The following is a 21,270-nucleotide window of genomic DNA, read 5'->3' as shown; positions in this document are numbered from 1 at the left end:
CTGAGCTTGGATGAGTGGTTGTGCCGAACGTAAGCTGCCAAGTGAGATAAGCAGCGAGAGAATAAAAGGGTACAGAGGCGCGGCGATGACGCTGTCTTTTGTCGATTGTTTACCTTACATGCGCAAGAGGGGGCAGGCAGGAGTAAGAGCTAGCACAAAAGGTGAGGGTACATTCTAAGTAATGTAGTGGTAATTGAATTACGTGATTGCGTTAGGGGGCGATTGAATACTGCGCATGTCCGAAGCTTTTCATCCATGCACGACGCCTCTGTCGGCTGGTGGTACAGTCTGCGTTCTTTCTGTTCACGCTCGTATTCTCTTTTCCTTTCTTCGTGAGAAAAGTAGTCCATTCAAATGTGAGCGTAGCAGATGGTTGCAAAATGAGATTTTCGAATATGAATAGAGCGAAGAATGGACACCGCGTGTATATATATTTTTTTCAACTGATGTATACGTCCAGGAATCTCAGGATATGTGCGGACATAGTATTTTTTAGGAGACACGTATTCCAAAATATTCTTAGTACAATACGTATTCCAACGTATATTAAAGTATCCTTAGGGGATTGCTAGAGAGTGAAATAGACAAGGAAGAATAGATTATTGAGGAAGGCGATGACTGTAGCATAAATGTTGTAATTTTACCGGCCGGAAAGTTGCAATTGAGTGAATATACAAATAAATAGATAAATAAAATACAGTGCTGCTTGACGACGGACATGTAAGCTCTGTGCAAGTGGCCTCGGCGCTGCATATCCGTTGTTACGCGGCGACATCGTAGAGTATAGGTCCCAGAAGAAGCTATAGGTGTCACCATCGGTGCCTCCATTCGTTTCCTTGGTCTTCCGCATTCCATGAACCTCAGCTCCTTCTCTAAATTCTGGATGAACGGATTATGCTTGAAAAGTGTCCCAAGAATTAACAAACGAGTGCTGTTCGCAGGAGCGTTTCATTAAATGTGTGAAAGCATAACACTTTCAATTGAAGTATAACACTTTGCTTTCTATAAGGTATCTTCCACGAACAAGAAAACGTCAACTATCCTGAAATAACTAACTGTGATGGTATAACAAAGAACCAGACCTCGCCAGCATTATACACTCGATGTTATGCAACTGTTTAATGCTTAACTCGTACCACTACAACATCCAACATTTTGTAACGTATATGATCGCTTGAAATGCTATCAATTCAGAGTAAAGAAAATGGCAATGCTAAACTGACACAGAATATTCGATTAGTTACCGCACCACCGCAGTGAAACATCTCATCTCATCGTCCTCATTTATTCTTGTTGTTGTTGTCGATTAGTTATAGATAGGAGAGAAACAAAAACACGGTTAGAATACCACACAGCCAATATTTCCTATTTAAAAATATGTCTCAGTAGTTCACCGTGCCATAGTAGAAAGAGAAACGAATCTTTACGGGCAGAGCATCGGAGCCATGTTTTAACCATACAATTCTTGTCCTTTGCAGGTAAGACTGTTTCTGGAAAGCTGACGAGGTAAGCCGGAACCGTATTCATCGCCTTGAAGCACTTTTTTCTGGGCATGGTAAAGTTTGACAATTCGAGCGAACTTTCGCTAGTCTGCCTGCGCAGTGTTCTCCCGAGAAGAGACATTGCCATCATCAAGATGCGACACGCTTCGCCAGCTATCGTTTTTCGCCTTTTACTTCGTTTTACTTTCATCCTTCGAGACAGAAGCCGTCGTCTTGAGAGCCGCCTGTATTGAACATTGAAAACGAAATCTGTCTCCCATATATAGAGAGGAACGCGGCCTGCAAGCACCCGGATCGATTTCTTGTGTTGTATGGATGCTAATGCGACGGACAAAAAAGAATGACTCTAAACGCGATTGTGGATATATTGGCGGTGTAGCTGAAGGAGCGCTTAGACGTCGTGCACCGATACAGGGTGTCCCAGCTAACTGTGAACATATTTAAAAAATATATATATAACACTTTTTCCAAGATGAAATCAATTGCAATATAGCATATGCTGAAGGGCACTCCCTAGGAGGGCACTAGCAAAGTCCAAAGGCAATGTCTTAATTAACTTTCATTAATTAACTTTTTTAATTATAAAAGCTACAAAGTTGTCCCAATGAGAACATCTGTTCCTTTCGGTCACCTGATATCGTAGGCGTTTTCAGAACAAAAATCCGTTCGATAGATCGCCCGCAAAAAATTCGTGAAGGAACGCCATTTTTTCTTTATTTTGTTCATTGCGCTTCTTAGAAGCGCGTATTTCCTTCACCCCCAATGTGAGAGGGAGAAAGAGCACACTATCGCCTCTCGCGTCCTGGAAAAAGATTAAAAGGAAACAGAAAATGCAACCCAAGATAAGGCCAGTTCCGATAGAGTCACCCGATACATTTGTTTTTGTTTTGTTTCCGCAAGTTAAAGCTCATCTTCGACGCATGAGGCGGCACTGTACTCCTTTCCCCTCTCACGTTGGGGATGAAGGAAATACGCGTCTGCGAAGATGCGCCAATGAACAAAATAAAGAAAAAATGGCGTTCCTTCACTAATTTTTTGCGGGCGATCTATCGAACGGATTTTTGTTCTGAAAACGGCTACGATATCAGGTGACCGAAACGAACAGATGGGGACAAACTTTGTAGCTTTTATAATTAAAAAGTCAATTAATGAAAGTTAATTAAGACATTGCCTTTGGACTTTGCTAATGCCCTCCTAGGGAGTACCCTTCAGCATATGCTATATTGCAATTGATTTCATCTTGGAAAAAGTGTTAGGACACCCTGTACTTGGACAGTGACAAAAATTCAAACAAAGAAAATTCGGGAGGCAACAAAACGCAAATGCTGAAGTGGCAAAATGAAACTACGGTAATGTGTCAGAAACACACTCTGTTGTATTTGTTGAAGCAGCACCTTCTGAACGTATGCGGCCGGTATGACAGCCTGCTCTCAATCTGTGTGCCGAAACAGTCGCCGCTAATCAATCCCTTTAGCTTTATAAGTGTATAGCTGGAATAGACCTCTCCCTGTTTGTAAACAAATGACGTCATAGCGTTGGACAGCGCCACCAATTTTGTAGAGTTGAACTACGTTAGAAGCTAGGGGCGAACAAGGTCGCGCCCGAAAGCCACGGTCTTGAGGGAATTACGATGGTCCCTGAAAGGGACGCGACCTTCGGCCCTACTTTTCTTTCAATTGGAGGCAGCGAACACGTGCTCATTCGTGGGACCCAGTCCTCCCCTTCCGATTTGTTTTGGTTTCAGTCTGTCTAGCAACGTCATGATGACGTTTCTCGGGTAGAGGTCTACAGTCAGTTCCAAACTTGTGAAGTCGATATCTCCATATTTCTGATACCAATCGAGTCAGTAACTCTCCCTGGACGGGCGACATACATGCATGCTATAACTGGTAGAGAAGCGCCTCACGAACAAATGGCTAAAAGTGGCGACACCGATAGGCGACACGGCGCAACTGTCTCGTGGTGCGTTTTCTTTTTCTCCTTCTTTTTATTCTATAGCTTCTGGGCGTTATAGAAAGACATACCTTTCCCGGCCAACGTTTCTCATGTGTGCTACGGAGCAGCCCGTTAATTTCCGGCAACAGATAGATCCGGCGAATGCCAGTTGCAACTTTTTATGACATCCATTTCTGGAATGGCTTCCCCAGTAGAAATCGAACGTTTCTGATCTATCACTGCTACGTGCTGGCGTGGCTTCCTGCGTCGCCGCGCTCTCGACAGGTTCGTGAAGGATGATGATTTTACCGTGTAGCTGCTGTTTTCATTTGTTTTTCGTGCATGTGCGCTTTTTTTAGTCTCTCTAACTCTCGTTTCTTCCTTCTTTTTACGTAGTTCTTCAGATGTTTCGACTTTTCGGATTGGCACGCGCTATATGGGTATCAAATGAGATTGTTTTGGATTATTCCTATAGCAATTGGTTGTTAGACGGCCTTTCGTTCTGGGAGCAGGACGTAACCATAAGGTTCGGGACGCGGCTGTGTTCCATTGAACGTTCCGAGTTTCAGTGGCCTGCCTTCAGATGATAAATGTCGGCATAGTTTCCTAGGAAGGCTGCCCAGTATGCACGATTCCCTCTCTATACTCTATAAGTTAAAAGAGGTGCTTTCTAGTCCCCCCCCTTTTTTTTTAATATATGCTTTGCCAAAAACATTAGTCCCGTTCGGGACAAAGTACACGAACGTTGGTGCGAAGTTGAGAGACTATTTCCAGTGCCGGGGAATAAACTCTAGGGTCAGGATACAAAATTTCGGATTAATTGCAGTCTAAGAGCCGAAATTACTCCTCAGTTTACTTTGTCTACAGTCTACTTTTGCATACAGTGTATATCATCAGGCAAAAGCTGATTCCTTTATTATTATTATTTTCTAAATAAACATCCTGCCCCTCCCTCCTCCACCCCTGGAAATGGGAGGTCCAACTAACTGTCTGCTGGTTTCGACATTGAAGGCAGAGAATATCGGAGCCTCGTAAACGTGCTGACATGGCGTGGCATACAGCGTGCAAATATTTTGTGTATCTACACCTATAGTTTCCATTGCATATACAGGGTGTCCCAGAAAACGTGTCATTGAATTATAATAATAAAAAGTACACTACCTAGAATCATTCAGTCGACGGAATTTGTTCTTACTAGGTTTTAGCCACTTCCTGATGTGAATGTTGTGTAATGTAAGTTTGATTATGTAAATTTTTGCGAACTGAAGTCCAAGAAAGTTGAAAAAAAGGAATTTGCCAAGTAAAGGTCACTTTTTTACCCCACCAATGTGAAGAGTTTGTCTGATTTACTCAAATTAACGGTAATTGACAGGGATATTCAGGAGCTATCCCATCGAAAAAAATAGGCGAACATCATGCTCTACGGAGCTCCAAGAGGACAGCGCGCGACGAATTTTTCAGCGCAATCGTTGTCAGTCCGACAAAAGTTGGTTGGGAACCCCGCCCAAACCGCGGCATCGCAGAAAGATACCACAGGCATGGCTTATCGCGTCCGCCTTTCCCTGGGATAATGCTTTCCCTCTCCCAATTTCAGGAACTGTCACTTTTTCTACTATCACTTTGTGGGCTGTGTTTGGAACCTCCTTTCGTCGGACTAAGAGCGATTGCGCTCAAAAAGTCGCCGCGCATTATGGTACGGTGCTCCGAGTAGCATGATGTTCGGCTATTTTTTTCAAATGGGATAGCTCGTGAATATCATTGTCAATTATCATGAATTTGAGTGAATTCGTCACGCTCTTCATATTGGCGGGGTAAACAAGTGACCTTTACTTGGCAGATTTCCGAGTTCAGTTCGTAAATATTTACATGATTAAACTTACGATGCATGATATTCCCATCAGGAGGCGGCAAAAACCTAGTACGAACAAATGCCGTTGACCGCATGATTCTAGGTGGCGTAGTTCTTTTTTTTATTATTATTATAATTCAATGGCACGTTTTCTGGGACACCCTGTAGATATACTAACCGTACTCCATGGTAGCTGTAACGCACTGCCCGTACATGTTGCGAACGTAAAGTCACAATATGCCCATCTACAAGTGTCCCGAACGTGTGCACTCCAGTTACTGTAAGCTTCTCCTGCAGAGACACGTACATGTAGGGTAAGGTGGTCTATGTTGAAGACAGTTGAACTATTTTGTTAATAGCAGTCAGAATAATCGCCTAAATCGTACCATAATTCGTTAACTGAATCCCAAAGCCTTTGAGAACTGATCCACAAATTACTGTGGTGCTAAACCAGATATTTATTTCGTACGAGCCAGAAATGACAGGCTACATGTTTTCATCAACTTTCCTCACCCTATGGGTAAGTTGAGGACATCAAAAAATTAATGCTGGGTTTAAATTTTGTCTTTTGTCTGTGCCAGCCGAAGCGGTCAGCCACGAGTAGTTCACCTGGAAACACAGGGCAGTGACACAGCATCATAACGATGAGGTCATATTTTATTAGCCGAGGAGATGAAATGAGCAAATGGATGTCAATGTTCGCGAAAGTTGCAGATGGGACAAAAAAAGGGCCCCTCTTACCTGGACCACATCTGCAAAACAGCATCTCACGCCTTTCTAAACAGCCACGTGCAGAACGTCAACACGTTACTAGCCCGCTAGCTAGTTACTAGCTAGTTACTAGCTAGGACCTTCTAGCCCGCCATAACGTTACTTCAAAGCCAAGAAAACGACTGTGCTCACCCTGGTGTCACAGACGAGAAGAAAATATTGCTAAGAAAATATCACGTGAAAAACCCTAACTGTCCTCAACTTCTCCCCGTCTGCAAGTAGCCCCACTTTACACCATTACATTCAGAAGAACACGTTGCTCCAGACGGTAAACAGCGGCATGAGCACATGCGCAGCGTCCGATAAATCTGGAACAAGCGTCTGAAGTCGGCAATAATCGTTTGAAAACGAGAAAGGCGGCATAGACTGAGAGGTACCTGATGTTTGAGTTCGTATATATTTCTATATACTCTTGAAAGGTCCACCACAGTGACGGTCCGTCCGTAGATTTATAGGACCACGTGACATTGAATACGTGACCATAAATTTACTTTTCTGTAAAGCGATACCGCATTTAAACGCGTTTGGCACAATGCTCAAAGATGCGTTCTTTTGTTGCTGTTGTTGTTTTGTTTCTTCGATTGTGTGTCTACTTTATGCTGAAATAGATTGCAAAGCACATCCACAACGAACACCACACCATAACTAATTCGTTCGTTTGCGTTGCCAAGATTAAGATTATGCGCAGAAGTCGGTCGTAAAATAAATTAGGACCAACTACTGCGCATTCATTGCTGGGATCGAACCCTAATACCTGTTGTCCCATCTGAGGCTTAACCTGGCTATTCCGGCAAACTTCCCAGACGGATCCCAGGACGCATATTAACACCCCTGCCTCTCTCCACCTCATTTGTCCTCTCTCCACCTGCGCACGTCTGTGCACAACTCGTAGCCACAGTTGCTTCGCGGTGCTTACATACGGGTCAATGAACTGATTCAATATCACTGTTAGTGAGTGCGGCATGCGAAGCGCCGGCTCGTACATATGCCTCCCTCGCTGTCTCCGCCATAATTAAATTGGCAGGGGCAATGCCATTGATGCACGCATAGCAGTACAATTGGCAGTAGCTCATTTCCGCGAGACGCCAGAAGAGATTCTGTTTGTGGGGTAGCGCTTCCATGTTTCCCCAGACCGATATCGGGAAGCCCGTTAATTTCCGGCGACTGTCGCTTGCAAAGCTTTACTATACCTGCGCTTCCGACATGGTTTTACGATGTACATATTGACTGGTATAATGCTATCAGGGCTATACGATAGGGTTCCTCCCGTAGTGATGCACCCTCGATACATTCACGCTCTTTAAAAAAAGCTGCACCACATCGCACGCTGAAGGCCAACCATTGTACAGAGTGATACCTCTATCGCTCTTGATTTGTGGAAAGCGCGGGGCGTACGCCTTTTTGTGACAATTAACATTTCCGCATAAGTGTCACAGAAAGGCGTACGCCTCATGTTTTCAACAAATCAGGGGAGAGGACGATGTCATTCGGGAGGATGGTTGGCTACACTCTAAGAAAAAAGGGTGTGAAAAGGTGGTAACTTTCATAGTTGCCACCTAGGTCAACATAGCGTCTGATAAAGGGTGTAAAAGGGTGGTAAAAGCAAATATCATATATCCAAGTTGCTACAAAGAGGCGTACGCCCCCCTCGCTCACCCAATCAGAAGCGGTAACCCTGTCGTTCGTGGCAATGGTTGGCGGACAACATGCTATGCGGTGAAGTTCTGTTTTGAGAGTGAGGTAGAAGGTAGAACTTTGCAACCTTTTAGGCACAACATATCCGACAACTATTACCTTCTAGGGGGGTAACTACTATGTTTCAAAATACAGGGTGTTTCACCTAAAGTGATAAAAAATTCTAACTGGCGACGTACTCGCCGGAGGATTGTTGGACTTTCGGCAATTACCTTCTGGAAACTTTTGTCGCCATTTAGGAAGGCTTTGGACAATTTTTAATTGAGGGAAATTAATTTTTTCAATTGAACTTTGAAAATTGTCAAGCGAACCTCACATTTTTTACAGAAATATGAAGTCATCCACGAATATCTACAGACCCAACAAAAACTATGCAGAGTATCGCAACAGAAATAGTCGAAAAAAACTAGTACATATTCCGCTATAGCCCCGCCTGCATGATTGTCGCAAAGAAGAGCGCACGGAAGGTGCGGGGAGAGGAGGAAGTGTTCCCGTCTCTTGTCTTACCTTTCTTTCCCGCACTTTGACCTTGATGCTGGTGACAACCGTCTTATCACAGGGAAAACAAAACAATCGTCTTATCACAAAGAAGGCAAAACAAATGAAGGCGGGGACACTTCCCCCTCTTGACGCACATTTCGCGCACGCTTCTTTGGGAAAATCAAGCAGGCGGTGCTAGAGCGTAATTTTTACTAATTTTTTCAGACTATTTCTGTTACGATACCGTGCATAGTTTTTGTTGGGTCTGTGGTTATCCGGGGACGACTTCGTATTTCTGTAAAAAAAAGGGGGATTCGCTTGGCAATTTTCAAAGTTCAATTGAAAAATAAATTTCCCGCAAAGATTGTCCAAAGCTTTCCTCAATCGTGGCAAAAGAATGTAATTCCAGAAGGTAAGGTTCCAGAAGGTAATTGCCGAAAGTTCCACAATCTACCGGCGAGTACGTCGCCAATTAGAATTTTTTAGCACTTAGGTGAAACACCCTCTACATGCAAGAATCGGAAAATGCGAAAATATGCATAAGTTTCTCCTCGCGGAGTGAATGATGGCGTTACCTTGACAGCGATACAAAAGGAAAGGGATTCATCCGTTGCCTTGTTCGTAATTTATGCGCGAACGAAACTGCAATTTACCGGTTTCCTTCTCGCCTGACATTGGTCGTTATGTTAAGAGGGCGTGAAGAACAGAAATGAATGTCACGCGCCCTCAGTCGATAGACGAGCTCCTGATGCTGCAATATTCGTGATAAAGTACACTCTTAAATGTGCACTTCACCGCATAGCACGCTCCTAGCAAACAATAATCTCGAATGATGTCGTTATCTGTCCCGATTTGTTGAAAACGGGAGGCGTACGCCTTTTTTGTGACACTTATGCTGTTCATAATTGTCCCCAAAAAAGGCGTACGCCTCCCGTCTTCAACAAATCAGGGAGATAACGATATCATTCGGGATGATGGTTGGCTACGAGCGTGCTCTACAGTGAAGTTCATTTCTAAGAGTGTAGATCAAGCATGGAGAGTGCAGGATGAAGTGCCCACTATTAGTTGAGGGCGCGTGGTATTCACCTCAGTTCTTCACGCCCTCTTCACGTACACCCTTAGAAATGAACTTCACCCCATAGCACGCTCCTCACCAACCATAATCTCGAATGATATCGTTATCTGCCCTGATTTGTTGAAAACATGAGGCGTACGCCTTTCGAAGAAGGGCAGCGTAGTAGGCGGACATCGAGAACGCAAAGAATTTGCTTTCCTGTGTTGGAGGGTTCCACGTGTACTTGGAACTCCCCTAACCGATTGATGAAAGTGTTACTGGAGAAAGTTTTGCCTCGAACCAGAGGCTAACGGTTCCGAAAGGCGGTATATTCCCCGCATTCCACATGGAAACGAGGTGAAGGGATAACAAAAATCTGATGCCCGGAGGGGAAAAAATGCTATTGGGTACTGGCATGTAGCACCATGTGCAGGAGTATGATTCGGAGTTTTTCGGAATATGCCGAGTACACTTGGTGGGTGTTTTTCGGAATTTTTCGGGAAATGCCGAAAACGTGGAAACCGAGGGACGAAGTTGTCCCTTCCTCCCTACTTTGATACACTAGTCTTTCTATTTTCTAAATTCACTCATTGGTTCAGCTCAAAGGTCAACTCAAAGTTCGCCGAAAATAAATATCATTAACCCTGTAGTTTTGGGACAAGTAATTTTTCCACAGAATTCGACGCATAAAATGAAACACGCTGCATGTAATGCGCTACAGGAAAACCATATATACGCCTGCCGTTTTCAACAAATCACACTCTTGAAACAGAACTTCACCACATAACCCGTTGACGATGTGCAGAAGGATACCGTTGTCACTTCTGATTTGTAGAAAGCGTGGTGCGTGCGCCTTTTTATGACAACGGCAAGCTGGTTTTCGTCACCACCACCACCACCTTGTGAAAACGGCGAGCACTTTCAGAAGCACCACCACCACACTGTTAAAGTAGATCTTTGCCACATAGCATGCTCTTAGCCAACCACCATACCGAATGATATCATTCTGTGTCATGATTCGTTCAAAAACAGGGGGAGGAGCCCATCTGGAACAAGCTTAATGTGTCCCAAATAGGCGCCTTCTTCCATTTTCAGCAAATAAGGATACAGAATGATACCATACGGAATGACGGTTGGCTAGAAGCGTGCTATGTGGTGAAGTTCTGTTTTAACTGTGCACCTTTTGACAATTAGCAGATTTGCGAACGTGTCAGAAAAAGGCGTACGTCTCACATGATTTCTGATTTTCAACAAATCAGAAAAGAGATCACGACGTCATTGTGAATGGAGCTGTTGGTTCTGGGCGTGCTATGCAGTGAAGTTATACCCCTGTCAGACGGCAAATTGAATGACATTCGTTCTGTGTTACACGATGAAAACAAATGGCAGTTCGGCATTCGCCCAGTGGATGAGTACCCTTTTCCCTCCCGCACCGACTGCGTACCCTTGTCGGTAGAGAGGTATAGCAAAAACAATCGACAATAAACCGTCAGGAGAAATTAAATACGAATGAAAAGTTGTACCCCAATATTTTATCACGAATTTAATAAGTTTGGACACGAAGGAAGGAAGGCTTAACGCTGTTTTTCAGAGAACTCTACCCTCGCTCGTTGCCGGTCGACACCCACGCCCTTGCGATTGACACATCGCACATACATACATACACAACTGAGTGTCCTCTAAAACGCAACGATTTTGCGAAATGATCTAATGTTCCTCTAGTTTCGAGAAAAAGAAATAAAAGAATAACTAATGTACCTGTATACAGCTCCATATGCTCGACCCTGGTGTCTTAATAACCGACAGTGCCATCATTTGGGAATGAAATTCTTTCTCTTCGTGTAGCTCGATGTTATACAAATGACTGACATCATGCAGATGTCATTCGCTGGTTATGTCATTGAGTTTGCCGTGTTACAGGGTTATTAGACCCACATGGGGTGCGGCCAACAACCGCGAGCCGGTCTAAAACCATGTAGTAAGATAGTTCATATTAAACACATATTGATGTGCGCTCTCCTTAATATACTCTGGGCAATAAGCGCGGACCCCCCAAAAACATTTATTCATCAGTGATGACTAATGAAAGCGATATCCAGATTACCCTTCATATTAATTACGTATCGCGCATTAATTACGCGCCGCATAGACGTAGGCGTGTTACAAATGGAGGAGAACTGAAATTTATCTTCCACGATTAATTGTCCGCATAGTCACCACTAGTCATCGCGTACCTCCCTCGTTGTACCCTCGAACAAGAAGACCTGTGGGCAGATGTTACACGTATTGCCGTCAGGTTTAAACCGGGCCGTTTTTATTCATTTTATTTCGTGCGAATTTGATACTTTATTGCAAAAAATAAACGTTTTTGACGATGTCGTTTTATAGCATTAACGTGAAACACTTCTACAAGACAAAAAAAATTAAACACGAAGAGCAAGCCTTCCCGTTTGTTTCTTCAAGTCAGAAAGGCTGTCTCATGCAAAGTTAAAAGAAAGATTGGTATGACCCAATTAAGTTTTAAGTCGTGATTTCTAGCGTAAAGATGCGCCTCGTCAATATGTTTTCGTAATATTTCAAGTTCTCACATAAGTAGATGTCATGCGAGAAATTGCATTTCGTCAACTGTTGGTGTTCGACTTTCCCAAGCTGCGCGAGAATATGTAGAGCGTGTTGGTTGGGACTGAAGATGATTGAGAACGCGGAGGGACAAAGACGACACACACACGGAAGCGTTCAACTAGCAACTGATTTTATTTGGACAATCAACTCTAGTCAGGAAAGTCCCGTGCAACAAAAGCGACCTCTAGCGGTGACAGGTTGACTGACCTCTGACTCACGTTGTTGTAAGAACGCTGTATGAAGGTCGCTTCTACAATCTCGCGTCCAAGCCTAGAATGGTGTCTGTGTCCCAAGCTACATGCTTTTATGACGACTTACATTTGGTAGACTGTCTTGCCTTGCATCAAGTGATGCCGCTTTTTTTTTTCTTCTATTTGATGCGCCGAGGAACGCGATCCACACGTGATCAGTAATCCAGTATGAAATTATTAATTTAGTTATGTATTTCAGCAAAACATTCTCCACGGGTTTAGGCTCAGAAATGAGACAATAAAGCCAAACTTCAGTGTAAGTAAAACGGAGGTTAACGAAGGACATATTGAGGCTGATAACTTTTTCGTTGAGAATTTGATTTTTCTGATTTTTAATACAAGTCTATATGTCTATAAAAATGTCAGAATTGCACACAGGCTTAAAGGAGCTATGAACTGTACCAAGCGAGCCCACCGATTGTGTCGGCTCCAAACGGCGATTTCAACGTGTTGTCTGTGACATCTTTTGTATAGGTGAATTTGATAGGTGCATATTTTCAGCACATAGCACGCTCCTAGCGAACCATCTTCCCGAATGATAAAGTTCTCGCCCACGATTTGGTGATAACGGGAGGCGGAGCTATTATGTATCTATTATGCACGGCTACAAAATGGACTACGCCTCCCGTTTTCAACAAATCAGAGACGAGAACGTTGTCATTCGGGATCATAGTTGGCTAGGAGCGTGCCATGTAGTGAAGTTCATCTTGAAGGCCTGGCCTTGTTACACGCATGCTGCTGCGGTTCAAGTCACCGGAATAACTAAGGCCGTTTTGCTTACGGACTCCAGAAGTGCCCTCAACAACGTGATGAACCCCACGTGTGGTAGCATCCTAGCCATAGGTGGGGAGTAACGCGTTACAAAGTAGTGCGTTACCGGTAACGCGTTACATTCGAGTAGTGAAATATGGTAACGCATTACATTTGGGAGAAAAGTAATGAGTAACGTAACGTCATTACATTTTTAACAACTAACGCGTAACGGCGTTATGCGTTACTGCGTGTTCGGGAACTTGAAAGCTTGAGCGAGGACCGTGCCTGCAGAATCCGGGAAAATCCCCGATTTTTTCTATTCATCTTCAACAATGACAAGAAGGTCACATCGACACCCACGAAGAACACAAAAGAGAAGGGTTGTTGACCTACCCTGGTTGATGTGTCACCTTTGTTTATCACCTCTGTTTTTCACTACCTCTGGTATTTTTCGGACGAGTGGGGCAAAAGCGGCAGAAAAATAGCCTCTACCCTCTGAACAAGTAGCAAAGTACCAAGGAATTGGCTGTTTGGATTTGTACTGTATGAGATAAAAGGTCACCGTGTCTATCAATCTTGACAAGGAGCACTCACTGGTCATTAGGCGTCCTCTCAGCCCAGCGGGCGAAGCTCACCGATGAAAATTTTGAACATCAACTACTTCTGCGTTGCAATAAATCGTATACATATAAGTTGTGTTCATGCGTGACCCTTGTTTGTGCCCAACATTGCTTGTATTGATTTGCGGAATGCACTTATGTGACTCAACCAAAAATGGTACATATTATAAGGACAACTGGTGAAGTAATGCAAAAGTAACGGCATTACTTATCAGAAGTAACGGCGTTAGTAACGCGTTACCTACTACCGCAACAGTAACGAATAACGTAACGCGTTACTTTTCGAAAAAGTAGTGAGTAACGGTAGTGCACTACAAAATAAAAGTAACTTCCCCACCTATGATTCCTAGCCCGATGTATGAGGAGGTCGTGTGCCCAGCATAGGATAACCGGAGGTGAGCTTACGCTCCAATGGATCCCGTCTCATGTCGGCATCAGAGGCAACGAACGAGCGGACCAGCTAGCTTCCTCAGCACACCACAGCTGCAGCCCATCCTTACCAGTCCCAGCCGACACTGACACATGGCCGTCAAATAGCTAGTTGAAGTGCGTCATCCTGGCATACAGGACATCATGCAGAATCATCGACCCTCTCTTCCCACGAAAGATCTTCCCCGTGCACTCTTAAAAATGAACTTCACCGCATAGCACGCTCCTAGCAAACCATCATCTCGAATGATATCGTTATCTGCTCTGATTTGTTGAAAACGGGAGGCGTACGCCTTTCTGTGACAATTATGAACAGCATAAGTGTCACAAAAAAGGCGTACGCCTCCCGTTTTCAACAAGTCAGGGCGGACAACGATATCATTCGAGATGATGGTTGGCTAGCAGCGTGCTATGTGGTGAAGTTCATTTTTAAGAGTTTGGTATGCAGACAATGCTCCATCGATTACGCACGGGATCTGCGTTCACGAACTCGCAACTGTTCAAGATCGGCTCCAAGGAGAACTCCAGTTGCGGACACTGTAATCATTCGGAGACTATCGCGCATATCCTGACAGAATGCCGGGCATACCATACTATGCGGGAAACTCATCTTCCCCACGCCAGGCCTGGTATACTGACGGACGTCCTCTTCCCCGAAGGTTCTTGTGCGGAACAACTTTCAAAAACTCACGGCCTCTTGCGCTTTCTTCAAGGAACGGGCCTAGCGGAAGACCACTCTAGTGCACCTCTCACCTACAGTGTGCCTCCATCCCATCAGTATCAGTTATTCTGCCTATGTATCACTTTGAAGTCCTCAACTCCCCTCTCCCACTTTCCTTTTTTTGGCTATAGTCGTGACGATGCCCACTTGAGTGCGGCCAACAACGGCAAGCTGCCTCGACCCCCCCCCCCCCCCTCATCTTGAAGGGGGTAAAGCAGAACGTTATGTGCACCTCCGCGCTGGCGTCTGATTGGGTGCTACAATTCTTCAGATGACGTAACGATGTATAGAGGTATCTGGACGGCGGTGCGTCTACTCGCCCGATTACGAAAGAGAGTGCGTTTTTGTATCAACGCTGCACAAGTTATGAAGGAGAAGAATTGAACAATACATTGTAAATAGAATACCGAAGCGTAGAATAACAATATTACATCTATTAAACCCGTAACTAAACACATGCAGATAGGAGTTCTTACCTCCTTTAAGTGATCTAAAATACAACGTCGACAGATAGAATGTGTAACGTTCGTCTTAGCTCTAGATAGTACACCCTAAGAAGAAGAAAAAAATGAGTGAATTGGGAAGCAGTTACGGCTTCTGATTCCCTAGATTGCAATTACTCCCATTTTAGTCCCCTGATCCTGAGATTTACTCCCCGAGCACTGCAAATAGTGCCTAAAGATCGCATAAACTTCCCTGCAGTTTAGTCCCGAGTAAGCCTTATTGTCCTGGAAATTAATCTAATCCCCAAACTGACGAAAATTGTTCTCTCTTTTTTTTTCTCACTCTCTCTTTCTTTTTTTCATACAGCATGCATGGTGAGCAAATAACTAAGCAGAAGGATAATGTGCATATATCCTATGCGATAAAAACACAAATAGAAACTTTGTACATGTGCCGATAAGCACAAGACTGGGATGTTTCCAAATCGTAATTTGATGTAACCCTGTTTACTTATCCTTGCACTGTCAAGTTCATTAAGAACACATTGTTCCAGATATATTCATCCCAGTGTGTGACAATTAGTACGCGAATCGCGTCGCTAAAGCACATTGTTTCGAGTTTAAAGCAATTTGCTCGCCTCCTGCTATTTTGTACATCTCATTTAGCGTCAAGCCAACTCCTAAACGCGTACAGAAAGTAACACCACGTGATTTGCCGCCCTTAACAGATTCAACTTCCCACTCCTTCTAGATAGTCTGGAGGCTTCGACTGTCTGCACGTTACGCACAGATTTCATGTGCAAAATTGTCCAGCACGCCGTAGTGCGGTGGATAACTACGTCACTGCACGCGGGCTAAAGTTTTCCCCGGTCAAGACACGCTATATGCTCCTAGGGCGTGGAAAAAGGTGGCATCCACTACCTCCGCCTTCTTTGCACGGCACATCCTTAACAAGAGTTAGGACCCACCAATTCCTTGGCATCGTGATCGACAGCCGCTTGTCGTGGATGCCTTTCACAAAAGAAATGAAATCTAGATGCCTGTCGACTCAGAATCTCGTCAGACGACTTGGATGCCCCGCATCTGGATGCCCTCAGCGCACGGTGGTGGCCATTCATAAGGCTACGACCATTGCCAAGATCCTATATGGCCTCCCTTTCGCTCGCCCAAGTCCATCTGCACTTCAGAGCCTGGAGCAGATCCATAGGAAAGGTCTACGAAACGCCCTCGGCCTTCCTGGATTCGCGCGTAACGAGGCCGTGTTTGCGGAGGCACCAGCGCTACGTCGTCTTCTGCTCGTCACTCAGCAGCTCCTCCAACAACTTACGCGCTTACACAGAACCACCGCTGGCAAGGCCGTCATCGGGAGACTGACAAACCGCACGGAATCTCGCTTCGCAGCCACCATCCGCACTTTCACCGAGGTAGTGCCCGCGCCACCTGCAATGCCTCGTAAGAAGCCGCCTTGGACAATTTCCCATTTTCACAGCGAGCTATACCTAGCTGGACTTCGGAAAAAAAGTGAGCTCTCTGACGTCGTTGTTCAGTACCTTGCCGCCGAGTGTGTTCACGACGTGTACGGCACTTCCACCCACACTTACACTGACGCCGGCGTTGGCAACAGAATGAGCAAATGCGGCATACCGTACTGCATACCATCATTGAAGCTAGAATGGGCAGAAAGCTTGGAAGGAGATCTGACGCAGAACTGATGGCAATAACTGAAGCGCTTAGGGCTGCAGAGACCGCGAAATTGTCAGACATCGTTGTAATCACGGATTCACGAGGCGCTATCTCACGCATCGATCGCCACTCTGAGACATGCTATTTCGCAGGAGAGGCCCGGCACCAGCTTACATCCCGCGGTACCGCGGTATCGCTGCAGTGGATGCCCTCTCATAAGGGAATTTCAGGGAATGACCGAGCTGATGAGCTGGCCAAAGCAGCAACGAAAATCAAACCAAAAGAACAGGCCCCTTCAAGTAGTTTCGCCTGCTCCAGAGCCATCAAAAGACATCTATGGAGGCTACATCCTGATACACGAACGGGAGACGGGTCTGCACCCCCACCCTGTGCAACGAATGGCCTCTCCAAGGCTGAGGTTTCCCTCCTGCTTCGCATCCGATCTCAGAGTGCCTACACGTGCGCCCACACTTTCAAACTCGGCCGCACTTCCAGTCCAGATTGTCGTCAATGCGGTGAGCCAGAGACGGAGGAACACATTGTAATGGTGTGTCCGGCTACATCCAACGCCAGACGGGAACTCCAGAAAGCAGTGCAGCACCCTGGAACATCAGAGCTACAGATTGAGGAGATCGTTCATCCGCGCGGCAACCTCCAGCGCCGCAAATCCGTACAGAAAGCCCTGCTGAACTTTCTGAAGGCAGTGGACCCTCATGGTCGGTTGCAGTGCAGGAAACTGTGGAACCAGACGTGTGAGCCTCCCCCTTCCCCTACCCCCTTTCATCCCTTCCCCGAGCAACGTGCCGCCAGCCTAGGCAGGCTGACCCCCCCCCCCCCCCCCCGTAGTTTTTTTAGATAGATAACCGAAACGGATCACACGCTTACGTTCGGTTTTGGTTGTACGCTGGCGCGAGCATGAACTACTGGACTGCGGAGAACGTCATAAGCGCATCCAGACGCGATAGATGTGATTGAGGACTGTTTTGAGGCACGATAAAACGTGACCACACTCCGAGAAAAACACGGCACTTTTCGTCCTTTTAGTCTGGGAACTGCATTTCACACTCTGTTGTAGCAGTCTTGGGTACATAATTCATGGGTGCATGAAAGAAAATACTTTGAATTAAACCGTCAACCGTGATATGTCGAGCGATATAAAATCATGCGACATGCATAGGGCACAATTTGCCAAGGACGAACCCCCTAAGTATTTCTTATCCTGTGTGGGTAGAAAATTGGTAAGTGAGATGCAGCCTTATTCCATCAAATTCACGAAGAGCACATATTTACGTAGACCGTTATATTCAGGAGACCATTTACGAAGCTAATTGACTATTTGCCGTCCTCGGGAGTAACTTTCGGAGTCAGGGGACTAAAAGGGGGGGAATAATTGCAATCTAGGGGACTAGAAGCTGCAATTACTCCCCATTTTGCTCATTTTTTGCCTTAGAGTGCATCAAGTTTTGCATCCAATCGGTGACCTGATTTTTCTGGAGTACAAAAAGCGGAACTCATCGAGAATGATCGTCGCGGAGGCCAAGCGCTATAGCTCTAAAATTCAATTACAGAAAGCCCCCCCGTTATAACGCAATCGCCTTTTTCTTTGTTTTCTTTTTTTTTTTTTTCAAATCATCGCTTTATTCGAAATCTAACATTGTTCCGACAGAAGCACAGCTGTTTCGAATCCGATTAATCGAAGTGCCCCTCCAGTGGACTCCGCTTAGCGCGAAGAGCGCTACGGCGAAAGCTCGCGTACGCATCTTACGTCTTTTTCATCTCTCCATATGGATTAAAAGACTGCCAAGGTTCTCAAAAACCAAGGGCTGTTAGTTTGCTCGAATAATCTTTTTAAGGCTCCCGCGGTGTTTCCTAGGCTACTGTCGCTGTTTTTATGGCACTTTTGCCGTATCGACTTGCCGGTTTTATACCGATTTTCTTCGCGACGCCGTTGGCTTCATTATGGCAATGGCATACTGTATAATTCATTTGCTAGAAAGTTAATTGCAACATTTAAAACAAAAACTCTAGAGCAGTGCTATAGAAAGCATGTGACAGCGTTCTTCAACTTTGGTTCGGGTCGAGACTGTCGCACTAATGGCAAATTCGCGTGGTCATTTCCTGGTAGATTTTTTGGCCAGATTATAAACACTTGTGTTCAATTGGTCAAAACGTAGCAATCTCGCATGTTCGAGTGGCATTTTGCTTGCTCCAGGAATCTGCCAAGTAGCACTTTTTTCTACCCGGTCCCGGTCTGGCCGGGCAGCATGTTGCTCTACACTCTTCGAGAAGGGGTGGTGGAGTTACACGTTTTAGGAGGTAATGGTTGTCGCATATGTTGTGCCTAAAAGGTTGCAAAGTTCTACCTGCTACCTGGTTGCAGGCGGCACAACAGATTAGCGCAAATCCCCAAATAAATTTTAGTTGCAGTTATTTTCGTTGTACACAATGTACATCGCACTATCAATGCTGGAAAAGCAACACTCCCTGAAAGTGCATTGCTTCTGTGGCTGTAATAACAACTATTACACAGATTTTGTACTGCACCTGCAAAGAGGCGGTAACAGGCAAGGTTACCACCCTTTTACACCCTTTATCAGATGCCATGTTGACTTAGGTGGTAACTATAGAACTGACCACCTTTTCACACCCTTTTTTCTTATAGTGTACTGTATCCGGTGTCGTCACATCCGCACCGGGAGAGCCCGCATTGGCTCTGATTGGACCGCGCTACATCCGCACGAGAAGTTAAGATGGGTTGGCAGACGACGCAACCGCAACACGAGCGACCGCGATGCCCCTAGTGTGATCCAAGCGGGGAAGACCGATAGATTCCCAGCACCCGCGTACGGGTGGCAAAGGTCACGCGGTACAGCCGGGCGCCAGACTAGCAATTTCCGAGCGCCAGGCCATGTCGCCACGAAATGACAACACGAATGCGCCGCATAGTGCGAGGTGATATTTTGTTTCTTGAATGTCAACTGTAATCCTGCTTTGTGGCTTTTCACTCTCAGTTCCTCGTTCCAAATTTGTAGTTCAGCCCTGAAGATGAGATTAGATGATGAGGAGACGAAGGTGTGTGCGATTGATATCAATCGACTTGTGGTTGTCTGTGGTCGAGTCCCGTCGTATTCTAAGTCACCCCTGAGGGATCCCTGTGCTTCAAGGTACCTTTCCAGTAACATTGACAATGCATTGGGCACGCGCTCGCTGCGCGTGCAGGAAGCGCTGCCAAAGCTACTCCAAGGGTTCCTAGAAGCGCAGGGCTCCCTCAGGGCCGAGTCAGAATACGGCGTACGGAGCGTACAAGAGATCGAGGCAGCGTCTCACACATCTCTTCGTCGTCTTTAAAAATTTGCAAGATGTTCTCCTTCTTCAGAAAACGGGCTGCATCCGCAATGCACTTCGCCTACAGGGTTACGCATTTATTATTAATCACGAAGCCTTTAGTCCCGGAATACATATGTTCTCTCTCGCGCCAGCACATTAAACATCCCGACCGACGACGCCGTTATTAATGAACACTCGAATGAAACAAACTCGAAGCCCAAAGGCGTCTTGCCGTTCAGGGTCACGGCATCACGCAGACATATCTAATGACCTCACATATCGAAGATAATCATTTCCGCAGGAATGACCACCATGCAGTCTCCCAGTATGTAATCAATGTACATCTTCACTGGATTAACCGGTTCCTCATATAAGCTCGGATCGCCCCAAAAGGTTCGCCACGCCGACGTAATGCGATATTTGGGGCTTCGCGTCATTTGTTACTCGCAAAGTGATCGCGGAAGAAGAAAAAAAAAAAGTAGAAAGACCTAAAAAACGCCTTCGAATAAGAGGCATGCATGATCAGTGAGTGAGTCACTTAGAATCGACGATTATGAAGTGTTGCGTGGTGCCGGTGGGAAGGAGCAAGAGGAAAACGACGTCTTCGGGCTCATTTTCACTTGGTTCGGCCGTCGAGTGCAATGATCGGGAGAACATTCTTTCCCTTTGAGAGAGTCGTCATTGGCTAGCTTGGGTTCTTCACTCTTTTGTCTTGGATGACACGTACGATTCTACGAGAGGTGTCCAGAAAGTAAGTTCCGGTGGGCCATTTAAAAAAATAACGCGGAAACATGTTCTCAATACGTTTTATTTTCGCTGGGTTCCACATAGTATCTGTACACTCGAAAACAGAACTTCGCCGTATCATGTGTCCAAAACCAGAGGTCATCGTTCCTTTGTTAAAAACGATTTGTTAAAAACGATAGCCGTCGTGCCTCTTTGTGACAATGCGCACATAATCGACCATTTATGGCAAATGTGTTAGCTGTCATGAAGAGGCGTGTGCTTCGCAGTTTTCTCAACCCAGAAGCCATGTGTGTGTAGCAGTATCATTCGGTGCAGTGGCTGGCGCAGAGCGTTCTATACACTTCTGCTCTTAGTCCTGGTTTTAGAGCGTATGCAGTTTCCACCATTA

The 21,270-nt window shown here is 45.4% G+C and overlaps 1 protein-coding gene across 5 annotated transcripts in view; it reads left to right on the top strand.

Moving 5' to 3' along the window:
* LOC135388691 (cardioacceleratory peptide receptor-like) overlaps positions 1-21,270 on the top strand; it is a 404,160-nt gene that overhangs the window by 238,875 nt on the left and 144,015 nt on the right. The window contains exon 3 of one of the 5 annotated variants that reach the window (XM_064618407.1): positions 1,479-1,506. The exons of the other annotated variants lie outside the window; for them this stretch is intronic. The gene's annotated coding sequence lies outside the window, so the exon portion shown is untranslated. The remainder of the gene's footprint in view (positions 1-1,478; positions 1,507-21,270) is intronic. 5 annotated transcript variants of the gene reach the window in all.

This window comes from Ornithodoros turicata, chromosome 3 (assembly GCF_037126465.1).
Source record: "Ornithodoros turicata isolate Travis chromosome 3, ASM3712646v1, whole genome shotgun sequence".
Classification (NCBI taxonomy): Eukaryota; Metazoa; Arthropoda; class Arachnida; order Ixodida; family Argasidae; genus Ornithodoros; species Ornithodoros turicata.
Note: the sequence above shows the minus strand (reverse complement) of the source record. Positions and strands in the feature narration are given on the sequence as shown.